Genomic DNA, 14,637 nt, shown 5'->3' with positions numbered 1-14,637 from the left:
CATGATTTTGAAGAACAAGTCACAGACCTACGATTAGAGGTAAATTGCAAACCAAACTGGGCATAAATCAAGTGATAGCAGTCAAAAATACCAACTCCGGAAAAGAAAGCCACGCAAGCATCGTAGTTGATGGAGAACAAATTATCATTTGCAGGGCTGTCTATTTAATTTTGGGGGCCCTGGGCACTTTTCGAAAAAAACACATAACTTTGAATTGATATTTGTTCTTTTAATTTTTTTTGATTTATTAAAAAGAAAAATAGTTATTGCAGCATTTAAAACATAAACATAAATAAAAACAAAAAAATAAATATCTATATATATAAAAATCAATGCCACTTTTCGTTGTAATGTTATAACTCAACAATGCCTTTACCGATTTGGCTAATTTTGGTCTTGAACTATTCGTGGAAGTCCAGAGAAGGTTTGTACGTAAAGAAAATTTAAAAAAAATCTTGAAAGGGTGTAAAATCAACATACAAACAATTTGTACTAATACTTAAAGAAATGCCGATTTGTTGATTGCCTTGGAAATGTACAACGAAGCTGTAATAATAATTGAAGATATGTGCCTAACGATTGTAAATAAAGCATTAGCACAATTGTGTATGAACGCACCAAATCGTGAGATACATGATATTTTTGATCGTGAATTGCAACGTGAGCGGGAGTTAAATTCTAATCATTTACATACGTTTATTTGTACAATCGTATATAATGATAACTTTCGTTGTATCATTGATTTTAGCGACTATTCGATCGGAACAGAAAATTGCATTGACACTTGCATCTTCGGGAATTGCTGCTACATTATTAGAAGGTGGTCGGACAGCACAGTCTGCAATAAAATTGCCATTGAATGCACGGGTGATTGAAACTCCAACTTGCAATATTACGAGAAATTCTGGTATAGCAAAAGTTCTGCGATTAACATCAATTATTTTATGGAATGAGTGCACAATGGCGAATAAAAAATCAAAAGAAGCAATTAATCGAACAATGCCAGATTTACGCTGTAATAAACAGCTGTTTTGCTTGTGCTCTGATATTGCTGTCAGGGAAAATTCGTCAAAAATTGCCTGTAATTCCTCGATCAACTCCTGCTGATGAAATAAACTCCTGTTTGAAGTCATCAGTTCTTTGGAGATATGTACGATAATTGACACTGAACATTAATATGCGTATTCACCTACATAATGATGCAATTGCCCATGAGTTATCAAAACAATTGTTAGAAATTGGTGATGGCAAAATACCAATCGACAGTACCAACGGATTGATTACTTTACCGAACAATTTTTGTACAATTGCGTAATCTATAGATGAGTTTATTGAATGTGTTTTTCCGAATATTCTTGGTTAAGAGAACGCACCATTTTAGCACCGAAAAATAATTATATCAATGCCATTTCAAATTCAAGCGAAACTGCCACGTGTAGTCACTACATATAAATCAATTGACAGTGTTATGAATCAAGATCAGGCAATGAATTATCCAATTGAATTTTTAAATTCATTGAAACCAGCTGGTATAGCACCGCATTGCTTGAATCTGAAAATTGGTTCTTTGATTATATTATTACGAAACACTACATTACATTACATTACACACTACTCAGCACATAAATGTGCAGCGTAGAGAACACAACACCTTGAGCGACTAGACTTTGTAAGGTGATAACAACACAAGACATTATTACAAGACAGGAGGACAGAAGAGAAAGAAGAACAGACAGAAAGAACACATGACAACAGCACGCGGTAGGTTTCGAGACGGTCCCCCATCTTTCTACTAACCACGCTCACTGATGCTTGATTTCGGTGATCGATGGGAACCGAAGCTTTATCAGTGACTAGGCCGTTGCCGGATATTACGAAACATTAATCCACCAAAACTGTGGAATTGCACCAGATTGGCAGTGTAAAAGTAATCGCCAAATTTGATTGAAGCTACAATCTTAACTGGTAAATCAAAAGGATAAGTGTGTTTGATACCGCGTATCCCTATAATTCTAACAAATATGCCATTTGAATTCAAAAGATTACAAAATCCTGTGCGTTTATTATTTGCGATGTCCATAAATAAGGCCCTAGGGCAAACACTTCACGTTTGTGGTGTCAATTTGGAGGAATCATGTTTTTCACATGGCCAACTTTATGTTCCCTGTTCCAGAGTCCAGAGTCATTTATTCATGCTCAAATTGAAAAAAATAAAAATATTGTTTATCCAACTGGTTTAGACTAGCCCATAAAGAGCCACCATAGTAAGAGTACCCAATTCTTTTTATTTTTTAGTTTTTACTCTTTGCTGATAAATATAATATAAACAATATATTATTTGGGTCATTTGGACTTTTAAATAGCTAGCAATTTAAAATGTTTTTTTTGTTTGAATAAATGAACTTAACAATCATTTTTTTTTATAACCGAATGCATTGTACGTAGCGAAGCACGCACCGAGCCGCTAGTTTCATATACAAATTCAAAAAATAAACAAAATTCAAATAACAGACAATTAAATAAGTTATTGAGAATGTAATTTAAAGAACAATACACTATATTTTTTCAGGTAAAAAGAAAGAAATATTTATTGAATGGGTCATTTTCAAAATCGATGACTCTGTGGATGCCGCTTTCGATTGATATCATCGACAAACACGTCAATCTTTCTTAAATCATTCTTGATTCTTTTTAACATAGAGAAGGAACGTTCACCACTGCAATTGGTCACCATCATACTTAAGAATATTTTTAGTGCAATTTCAACTTCAATTTGGAAATTCTTCTTCAATTTTATTATAAAGCTCTAGAATGTTGTCAGTTTTTTCATTTTCGTGTCGATAATTTTCAAGTAGTCTTTTAAATTTAGGTATTCCGCATGTAGTTCACCTCCGTTCACATCTTCGGTGTAAAATTTAGCAAAAAAAATTACGGTTCTCTTTTAATCGAAAAAAAAAAGTCAAAACGTTGGGCAATCTTCGTATACGAACCTAGTCGCTGTTTCAAATAAACGCTTAGCATCTATTGCACTCAGCAAAATCCTTGCAAAATCCAGGGTAATATTTTGGTTTTGGAAATTTTTTGCAAAGACTAAATGCTTCCTATCTGACCTCTCGTGCCTGTCCTTAATCGTTCGCGATAGACATCGAAGCTTCTTCAATTTCTTGATGACCTTTATATAAGGCGCTTAGAGCATCAGCTCGCGCCGACCATCTTTTTTGAGAACGATTTTTTAAAACTTTTTTTGGATCTAAATGAGCAGTCAACACACTCCATCGATAGGAAGATACCGAAAAAAGTTATACAATTTTTAAATAATGTTAAAGAATTTGGTTGCTTCTAAGATACACTTAGCGGCATGCACTTCTACCGAATTTAATGAGTGCCCTGCACATGACACAAAAGTGGCAACTTTATATTTTTCTTTTATTCTTGCCTGCAGACCAGAAAACCTTCTTGACATGTTTGACGCGTTGTCAAAGCTTTGGCCTCTGCAATCTGTTATCGAAATGTGATGATCCTCCAAAAACATCAGTATGGTTTCCGCTAAATAATCAGATAAAGTCCGAAAACCTTTCAACAGGCTCGTGATCTTTTACGTAACGAATAATAAATGTTAGTTGATTAACATGAGACAGATCGGTTGTACTATCAACGCTAATTGATAAATATTTTGCCATTTTGACTTCTTTTACAATAGTTTTCAAACCCTGTCTTCCCATGACATGAGTAAATTCATTACAGATATTTGTTGATAGATAACAGGCATGACCACTTCCTCGATTTCCAAATTTGCTTAAATGATCAAACTCGCTAAGCAACTCAATGCATCCCAAATAATACAGGTTAAGATTTCAGCAATTTGGGGTCCCCTGGTGATTGCGGGGCCCTGGGCCTAGGTGCAGTTGGCTCAGTGGTAAAGGTGGGATGATCATTTCCCATCGCGATGCGTTGGGTTTTCGTGTTATTGATATAGATGAGCCACAATTGTATACAAATTTTACCCGAATGTCGGTCGTTCAGTTTGACCTTTTTCATAACATTGTTGACCCATTTTATTAACAAAAAACCATATATTTATTTGCTCTTGCATCCTGTCGTCAGTTAAGTTGGTTTGGACGCTTCTTTTTCTGGCTACTGATGATAGTTTTTGATTGCTTTAATATCTTTACCGCAAAATAACATTTCTATTTTAGTCCCGGAAGTTCTAGAGGCAATCTACAAAGTTGTTGAAGATAACTTGGTAGAGCTAAGTCTTTACATAGGATTAAAAACCAACAACTAACACTTTTTTGACAAAACAGACATCTATAACAATGGCCGGTTGGGCGATTCCTCGTTTTTATAAATATTTGGGCACACCGAGAATAGTTTTAATAAGAATCTCGGATGGTGAATATAAACTGATACACATAGACAATGTCCAAAACGGTCGATTTTCTTATGCTGACCTTAGTTAGTTTCAGACAAGCACATCCGCTTCGTCGGTACCGGTACTATACGGTCCGAATATAATTCAGCACTTAACTACTCTGGATTGTCACCATCGTGAGATAGCACCGCCATTGATTTCGTCACGCAAAAAAGCCATTGTTTCGTTAGCTGTGCGGCAAGGGGTATCACACATCGTCAACATCTAATTCGGGCATAAAAAGTTCGTTATCATCTCACTGAGGTGAAAATGTTGCTGATCACTGAAGATGACTGTTGCCATTTCTTGCCACCATACTTTAGTTCATAAGTCAATTGCACCTCGAAAGCAAAGTGTAAATGCAAATCTTTATGCACAATGTTTATGAGCGACGAGCGTGAGAGGTGCAATTATTGGGCACGACGCGACGACGACTATTTGATGTGGACAGCTCTTCAGCCACACCATCGCAAACAGCACCAATATTTTCTCCAGTACTGGTGTTTTCACATTTTCTACAGATCCGGTTTAGGCCTAATTTTATTTATTATTTATATTTATTTGCTCATGATTTTAAACTTTTTATACAAAATAATTTTACATCTGACTCCTTGAAGAGTTATTCTTGTCATGAAAAGTGCTTTCTCACATTGGCCGTTCGGATTCGGCTTAAAACTGTAGGAAGTGCAATTCTTCGCTAAACGAAATGGATCGCTTTTCGCGTGAACAACATTAGAAATATCAAAATCCTTTTTCCAAAGCGAATTTTATTGCGCAAACAATATTGAGTTTTTGAAAAGAAGAAGAAGCCGTAATGAAACACTCATCGCTTGTTGTATTCAAATTTGTCCAAAACGTTGGTGAGACATCGAGATTGACATGCGAATGGGCAAACACGGTGCACACCGACGAGAATTAGGCTTGAGACTCGATTCAAAAACATTAACTTGTCATGGATTTTAACATTCTTCGACATTACTTGAGAAGAATTTTGTACAAAGATCTTTTGTTGGGCGTCTTACTCTTAATTTTGTTTAAGCTCTGAAAAGAGTTTTGAATAGAATCTGAGCGTTTCGAGCATGCTCTGAACATCTTTTGAACACACCTGAACTCTGACAACAGCACTCGTTACGCCAACTAATTTATTTACATCTGACTGCCTAGTTTTTCAAAAAGAATGGGAATGGTGCAGTACAAATTGAATGGGTTTTAAATGGTAGAAAATTTAAGACACGCAGAAACGTTAAAATTATTTTTGATTACGTGTTTAGTTCTTGTTCTTTAAATAATGTATCTGTTTTTGGTGACTGAGCATGTTAGTTTTATTGCTAAAAAACAAGAGTCATTGGCTTGATTGAGAGGGGCGATTACCGTGATTCTGGTGTTCTCAAATCACTTTTAGTTTTGTTTGTGAGACCAATTCTTGAAAAAGCCTGTGTGGTGTTGGCAGATAAAATATTCCACTCAATAATGAGAATTAAAGGGATTTAATGTCTACTGTTATTAACATTCCTTTGGACACCTTCAAGTCTATGAAGTACATATGATTTTGAATTCGCCTATCAAATATTCTTATAAACCCTAGAGATTAATTGTCTTTTTTTGTTTGATTAGTTAAAATGGTTAATAGAGGTTAATTTTGATTCTAAAATGATACCTTTAGATGTGAGAATTGAGAGATTTTTTCTAAATTCGTACAGTTTAACATACATTCATAGCCAAGTACATTATGTTTGCTTGTTAAAATCATTGTTTTATACTTGTCAATATTTAACAATAAGTGATATGCATTGCATCAATCCCATAGTGGAAGTAGATCATCTTAAAATAATTTGCAGTCCGTTAAGCATTTGCTTTTTGAAATGTTTTCACATCATTAGCTTTTATCGATATTTTCGCTGTTTTTAAAGATAGAGTGGAGGTCGTTTTTTAACAGAATTAATAACAAAAGAATCGTTGAGGTATATTTGAAGTTACAATAAACGAATTAGAATGGCTCTTTTTAAAGACAACACCTAAATGTCTCTCAGTAACCAGTTATGATCGACCGGATTGAGGTCTGGCTTCTTAACTGGCCACGGCAAAAGTATAATATTGGAGACAGAAAAAGCTGTTTGCGGAATACAAGCCGTATGTGGACAAGCATTATTTTTCATAAGAACAAAACCATGGCGATCTCTTTGTTAAAATGAGATCACAGCAGGTCGTATTACCTTTTCAATTTATCTGGCAGCGGAATCAGCTCTGTTCTGATTATCAAACTTATTTTTGCCCATACAATAAAACTGGATCCTCCAAATCGGTCACTTCCGTGATTGCACGGGTCGCTTAAACGTTCACCTGCCATTCTACACGTACACGTTTGTCATCACTCAAAAATTTGATTTCGTTTATTTAGAGTACAGATACAGACATCCAGTTGTCCATGGTCTAATTTGAATGCTCACGGCCGACTTTAATAACGCTGCCCGATTGACCGGTCTAAGTTTCGACCGAATAACATGCACTCTGGAACGTTGACCATCTTCGTGGAGTCAATTGCGAATGGTTTGATAACTGACTAGAGGGCCAGTTGACTGGCACAGTTCAGTCTGTAAAGCCCGTGTGGTTACAGTGCGCTCTCGAACAGCAGATATTCGAATGTACCAGTCTTCTTGCTGAGTTGTGGCTCGAATTCTTATGATCCTGGTCTCTTTGTTACACTCATGATTTACTGGAATCGTTCCCACACGTTTCGGATAGCTCGCCGCCACACACCGTTTCGATTTGCAACAGCCCTTAAAGACACTCGGCATGTTAACCGATCTAATTGTGTTTCCAGTATCCGAATGGCATGTAGAACCGGAAATTATAATCACCTTCAATCACGGAGAAATAAAGAATAACAATAACAATTAAATAAAGAAATACTAAGCAACAACGCTAGAGTCGGATTGAGAAATCAAATGCAATAATTTTTGCATTGATTGTTTTTTCTAACGACCGGCTCTTTTGTCTATTCACTTGGAGGTAAAAGGTTGTTCGTGAATACCTAATAACTGTAAGATAAAAGCATAGCGAAAAATATAATTAAAAGCGACATTAAGTTAAAGTTTATTGTCATATTTGCATTTGTAATATAATTCACAACCATATATCAAGATTGTTATTAACAAAGTTTTTTTTTGTAGTACCCGTGGCATGATGGTTAGTGCGTTGCAAGATGTCTTGGGTCCAATCCCCGCCTGTGCCGTCTAAAGTTTTTTCACAGGTACTGCCTTTTGCGAGGAATTGACAAATTCTCCAAGAGAAATTCTTGTCATGAAAAGTGCTTTCTCAAATTAGCCGTTCAGATTTGGCTTGAAAAAAAACTGTGGTTGAGAGTTGTAGTTCTCAACGGACTGTTGCGCCACCTTATTTATTTATTAACAAAGTCTTGGCAAGCAACATGTATGTGTTTATTGGTGTAAGAAAATGGTATACCCATAAGGTACGTTGGGCACCGACCATAAACTTTGTCTATAATTGCATCGATATGGTTGTCCCATGTTAGAGAGCGGTTAAAGTACACGCCGATAATTTTAGCAGTTTATAATATTCAATAGCTAATAAAATTTATGGAAAGTAAGAGTGATCAAAAATCTTTTTAGAGATCACTACGTATTTTTATTTTCTAGGGTTCACGTAAAGACCATTTAAGTAAGACCAGTTTGAAGTTCTGTCTAGGTCTTCATTAGTATTATAGGGGCCATCCTTAATAATACATGTGACAACTAAAGTAAAATTCGTGGGCATAAAATATGGCAGGAACTGTTTTTGATCAGACTTGGAAGCTTATTGGCATAGATACAGAATAGTAGAGGACCCAATAACAACCGTTGAGGAACACCGGATTTAGTAGCTGCAAAACTGAACAAACAGTCACTAATTTGTCATGCAGTCCGATTAGCTCTTATTTTTCTTAAAAGAACTTAATTGCTAAATTTGTAAAAACGCAATCAACTTGATGGTTTAAAAAATGTTGTAAATTCAAACAGATAACAGACAATTTAGCTATATGACTATAGTTACACAAAAAATACTTGGGACCTTTTTTTCAAATTAAAAAATTATTTTATAATATATTGTATTGTAATAAATTGTTAAGTATATTTTAAGAAAACTCACAGGGCAGTTTTTAAATAATTTTTCAGAACGCATTTATAAGAACAAAATGACATAACTGCATTTAAAAATTCGCTTGGTTTCTTTTTCGCAGATTGTTTTTTATTTATGTACCTTTTAACTGCTATAATTTATAAGAACTATAGACGCAATCTTTGAATATGCTTAATATTGAGAGCCTTTCTGTTTATGAAAAAAAAAATAACAATGATTATCCAATAAGTCTTTTCATTATAAGGATGCATGCACTAAAAAATAAAAATATAAACATCCCAATCCCAACTCCGTTGGCGTAATTGTGAACATAGAAGCTAATTTCTGTTTTTATTCCCCCAAAAATATCACAAGTGCAATTTAAATAAGCTTCCTCTTTCTGTTGTCGTCATTTTCATTCTCATCCTCAGCCAATAAATTATGTTCGTAATCGTTTGCCAACGTTGTAACATTTTGTAAGCTAAGTGTAAATAATTGAAATCACCAACCACCCCTGTGGCCCACAGCCTGTTTGATGTGCTGTTACTGTTGTTAAAGCTGTTACCCTTGCCAAAAAATGAGAGCGCTCATTGTAATGGTCCTGGTCCTCGGTCCTATATTTTTCCTGAGGAAGCAGCCACATCTATAGAAAGTTCACAACGAATAAAAACATAAATTGTGTTCTGTTTATAATATGCCAGCCAACACTGTACCAACCTTATACTCTTATACACCAGAAGCCAAATGCCAGTAAGAACCATAGACTTTCCCCTTTTGAAGGGGAATTATGGGAATTAATTGAAATTCCTGAAATTCCACAGATCTTTTGTGAGTCGGAATTACCATCAACAACATAAAATAATATATTTAAGCCCGCAAGAACGAGCGCCATAAAAGTTTCGTTTTGAACAGCTTCCTCTTGTCTAGCCTCGCTGCGCCGCTCCTCTCCTCTTGGGTAATTCACCTTCCTTCCGCAGCCACAGACCAACTTCTATATTGTAAACAGGGGCAATGCAAATATAGATATAAATATTTTGTAGATATTAGATTGACATTATTTTGGTTAGAAACTTCCATCATACTCGAAGCCTTTACCAAAGCTATACCTAAGCCAATGCCATGCAACTTTGAATTCTGATGGGAATGCACAAATTATTATATAAAAATGAGCAATCCAGATTAATGCTAAACCCCTTTACAGATTAATAACTTTTATATTTCAATCTTTAACCACAAAAGGATCGCTTGAAAAACTTTTCTCATCTAAATAAGTAAAGGTACATTGGCATTCCTACAACCTACAAAAAATAATTTAAATGGTTTGAAGTCAAAATGCTCGAGAGATGGTATTATTAAAGAAAAAAAAACATACTAAAACTTCGCCGTCAAGTGCGTGTTCATAACTCACAATTGAATAAGTCAATGTCTAGAGAAGGGAAATATTTCAAGCGTACCTCGCATGCACCCTTATTGAAATCAAAGAAGGGATGACGCACTCAAAAGATACCCAAATTGCCCTTCACCATTTAATCTAGGTGTAGAAAGTTTTGAAAGCCTTTGTTGTTGTTTTTTGTTTTTTAAATTAATATTTGTGGAGAACCCATTTAATAGAAAATTCTTTTTGTCCTTTTTGTTATTGTATTTGAAGTAGATGCCAGTCAGGCATCTAATTTGTTTATGTTTTGTTTTACTTTGCTACTGAAAAATGTATTTCACTTGAAAAACTTTTAAATAAATATTATATTCTATGCTTGGTGATGGTATACATAATATATGTATGTATGGGTATTAATTGTAAGTATTGCAATTGTAACGCTATTGTCGTAAAATTATAAAAAGCTACTTCTAAAAACATTTTTCGGTTAAAATGTAGGACTTTGCTTTTTTTAAAAACTCACTTCTTTAAACGGGTTTTAAGTGTATCTATAATAAAAATTTAAAGAGATGTAAAATAAATAAGAATATACATATGAACATAAGCCATTAAATTCGGCCCAATTTGTCGAATTCAAAACGCTGACTTTTCTCGACGTTTGAAGGTCTCTATAGAATTACAATAAAAGATTTTTAGAGACATGTCTGTGAGTGCGTGTGTACATACGTTAGTATACATCCGTACTTACGTTATATTATACAGGGTTATCCATTTTGCGGTTTTTTTCATGATATTTCGTTTTTATTATAAAGATTGAACATTGACATTATGTGTGAAACACTACATCATTTAAATGACCACCAAGCAAACTGTTGCAAGCATCAATTATTTTGTGGTAATTTATGACACATATTGGGCGGTATCTCAGCCATAACTTCATATTCACCAAGTCTTATTCTTCAATAGCAAGCGAAAACGCTCCGGTAACAGTCGTTGCATCGTTTTCGAAAAAGTAAGGTATAATCACATTCAGGCCTAAAGAGCGTACCAAACAAAGAGTGACTTTTTGTGGATTTAATGGCCTCTCTTCAATTACTTGAGGATTCTCAGAACCCCACCCCAAATAAGACAATTTTGTCTATTACGAGTAACATACCCACCGAGTTTTGATATAAAAATCGCAGTCTACTGCTTGTTGTTCAAGCACCCATTCGACGTACCTACAACGTTGTGAATGGGCAGCTGGGTTTAGTTGTTGTGTGAGCTGGAATCTATATGGATGGAGCTGTATGTCCAAAAGCAAAATCAAAATCGGCAACACTATCACTTACAGCAACGATATTTTCAGAGACACGTGACGCAGAGTGGTGCTCCTTGTATGGTGAACCGGAAAAACTCCATAAAATCTGAACCATGGCATTGATTTTCATGAAATTTTCAGACAAGTTTGATTAAAGCAAGGAAAATCAACTCTAAAACTAACCAACTCCTACGCCCACAAGACGAGAAATAGCTTTTGACCAAAACATATTTTTTTTCTGAATTTCAACATTAAAAAAATATTAAGATTATTGAAATTTATTTTGAAATCAAACTTTTTTTGGAAAAAACGTTAAAACTTCCAGTTGAAATGCCTGAAAAAATGGAATTTTATGTTTTTTTCTCATTTAATTTAAATCTTGTTTACATATCTTTTATTTAATATTTGGGGGGTCAGTTCTCGTCGTGATTTCTTATGAGTTAGACGTGCACCTCTCTTGTGAAAGTCAAATAGCTCCTAAGCGAGAACGTAGTAAAAGTGATGAAGATCTTAGATCTTCAATCGCTGAAATGAAAACGAACGATATGTTTTCCCAGTTAAATAATCCTCCTAGAATGAACTTTAAAAATAGTGATTATTGGACCCCGCTCCAAAAACATCCGGATTCGAATGTTAATGACGATGAAATGCCTATCGCTGATCCGCGTAATATTAAAAAGGCAAAAAAAATACAAAATTACTTCTCAAATCAAGTGAATTCGTTCATAGCTTATTGAAGGATTTAAAAATCGAAGACTACTTTATTAAAAGAATCTCTATTGGTATTAAAATATTTTGCGAGTCTTTAGATTCATTTAATACAGTGCGAAGTGCTCTTATCGAACAAAAATTTTCGATTCTTTACTCATGATAATAAAAGTGATAGAGCATTGAAAGTAATACTTTTTGGGTTAGATGAACTCAATATTGAAACTTTAAAAGCCGAGTTAGTCTCACTTGGACTTAAATTAAAAAAAAACTACGAAAAATATACTGACATTTTTATATTGTGTTCTTAGAAAATGGATCTATAAAAATCTCTAAGAAAAAACATCGAACATATTTTTCGCACAAAAGTTCGTTGGGAGTTCCAGAGAAAATCTAAAGGTATAATCACCCAATGCCATAACTGCCAAATGTAAGGCCATGGAGAGCGAAATTGCAGAGTGAAAACTTGAGTGTAGTAATTGTTCCGAAAACAACAAAACAGTGGACTGCAAAGCAATCGGCATATCCAAGTGTGCCAGACTGCAACGGAAACCACAAGTCAACTGATTCAACATGCCCACGTAACGTAGAGAAAAGTATATGCAAATTAGAGGGCCAACAACCTCTAGTAAAAATCGATCACCTCATCAGACAAACCGTATTCAATATCAGGAGAGATCTGCGCCCAATTATATGAGCACCTACGATTTCTCCTCTATTCCGATAAATAATCGTCCTCATCAAGCTTCTTCATCTACATCACCTGCTGCTGCTGCTCCTGGACCAGCACAGCCACCACGATGGACCCCAAACATCACCGGCACAAGCGCAAGAGAGAATGATCTCTTTTCACAAGATGAGCTATCCTCGCTTACTATGGAAATGATATCTAAGCTAAGTGAATTTTTGGCTATTAGAGAACACTGGTGAAATGTTATATTGATTTAAACGGTTTTTAAATTTGTTCATTATTTCTGGGACATATTTAAAGAGTTCTCTTTTCATTTCAAAGTTGATTTTTCATTTTGGTACACTTTCATTGAATGCTTTTTTATAATGGAATTTATGTTCGCAAAGTTATATGTTTCCACGAAGTTCGGATATAATGTCGTTTTTGACAAAAATGTTTGACATATTTGTATAATCAATGTTATTTGCTGGAATGCCAGAAGTATTACGAATAAATGTTCTGTGTTTTTCAATTTCCTGTGTGTTAATAAAGTAGATGTTTGCCTTGTATGTGAAACGTGAATTGGCATTGAAATTTCACTAAACGACAATTCTAAATTTAAAATAATATCTATATACTTCCCCGATGGAGCACCGAATGCACAAATATTAGTTTCTTGAAAAGTGACTTAAGAAAACTAGTAAGAAATGATTCAAAATTCTTAATTTCAGGCGACTTTAATTGCAGACATCGTTCTTGGGGTTGCATAAGAGCAAATAAATGGGGGAATTTACTTTTTGATTTCATCACCAGGAACTGTATTAGCTTGCTAAATCCCAATGGTCCAGCATATTTTCCAGCTAATTAAAAGGCTTCACCTTCAAGAATAGATTAGATGTTAACAAATTGTGTAGAACTAGTCACACAACCAATCACTATACATGCTCTTAGTTCCGACCATATTCCTTTCAAATGTTATATTCTATTAAGTGGTAAAAGATCAATTGTGCAAAATTTAGATTAAAGAAACGCAAATTGGAATATGTTTCGATCAAGAATGAAAAGATGTCTTCGAGATACTCCCTGTGAACTAGAAAATATAAGTCATAATTAACAAGTATACGAAAAGGTTGAAATTATAACTTAAAGTATCCATAACTAATAGAACAACAGTAATTCCTATGGTTATATAATTAATTACATAAAGCAAAGAAACTGTATTAGAAGAAAATGGGATAGGTTCAAACAAGATAATGACTTTTATTTTATGAAAAATCTTACGAAGAAAATATCTTTTGAGATTACAAAATTCAGAAACAACTCTTGGATCAATAAGCTCAGTTCCCTTGAGCCAAATTCCAAACCTTTTTGGAACATCGTCAAGGTCTTAAAAACAAGAATACATCCATACCTCATCTTGAAAATAATGATTTTCTCATTGTTACCCATGAAGAATAAGCAAACATTTTTGCTGATACATTTGCGCAAAGCTTCAACAATCTGATGTTAGCACAAGTAAGGACGATAGCAAATGCAGTTACTGATTTGGTAAATACTTTGAGAAATACAGTAGTGCCCTTACCGGCAGATGTCTATGTTTCAGGAGAAAATATTGAGTATTTTATTAGCAATTTGCGAATAAAAAAATCTGCAGGTTTTGACACCATACAAAATATTTACCTGAAGGAGCTGCCAAAAATTGCTATCCGTTTTATTTGCGTCATAGTTAACGTTTGTATCAAATTGCAGTACTTCATAGAAACTTGGAAGATGGCAAGAATTATCCCTATACTTAAACCAGGAAAACCACCAAATAAAGCTAGTAGTTATCGTCCAATAAGTCTTTTAAGAAACCTTAGTAAATCTTGGAAAAGTGATTAAAACTAAGCTATTAAATTTTCTTGAAAACAACCATATTATACCAAACAACCAGTTTGGATTTAGACAAGGACATAATACTTCTCATCAAGTTTTACGTATATGTAATCATGTTAAAGATAAATATATGGCATGAAGGAATTCTTTACAAACTCAAACTCTTTGGCTGCCCGGATTAC

The 14,637-nt window shown here is 34.5% G+C and overlaps 1 long non-coding RNA gene across 1 annotated transcript in view; it reads right to left on the bottom strand.

Moving 5' to 3' along the window:
• Positions 1 to 8,660: 8,660 nt before the first annotated feature.
• LOC129952552 (uncharacterized) overlaps positions 8,661 to 14,637 on the bottom strand; it is a 43,422-nt gene continuing 37,445 nt past the window's right edge. Inside the window, exons 2-3 of the long non-coding RNA XR_008782333.1 lie at positions 9,245 to 9,518; positions 8,661 to 9,170 (exon numbers count right to left, since the gene is read on the bottom strand). This is a non-coding gene — a long non-coding RNA (uncharacterized LOC129952552). The remainder of the gene's footprint in view (positions 9,171 to 9,244; positions 9,519 to 14,637) is intronic.

Source organism: Eupeodes corollae, chromosome 1 (genome assembly GCF_945859685.1).
Source record: "Eupeodes corollae chromosome 1, idEupCoro1.1, whole genome shotgun sequence".
Classification (NCBI taxonomy): domain Eukaryota; kingdom Metazoa; phylum Arthropoda; class Insecta; order Diptera; family Syrphidae; genus Eupeodes; species Eupeodes corollae.
Note: the sequence above shows the minus strand (reverse complement) of the source record. Positions and strands in the feature narration are given on the sequence as shown.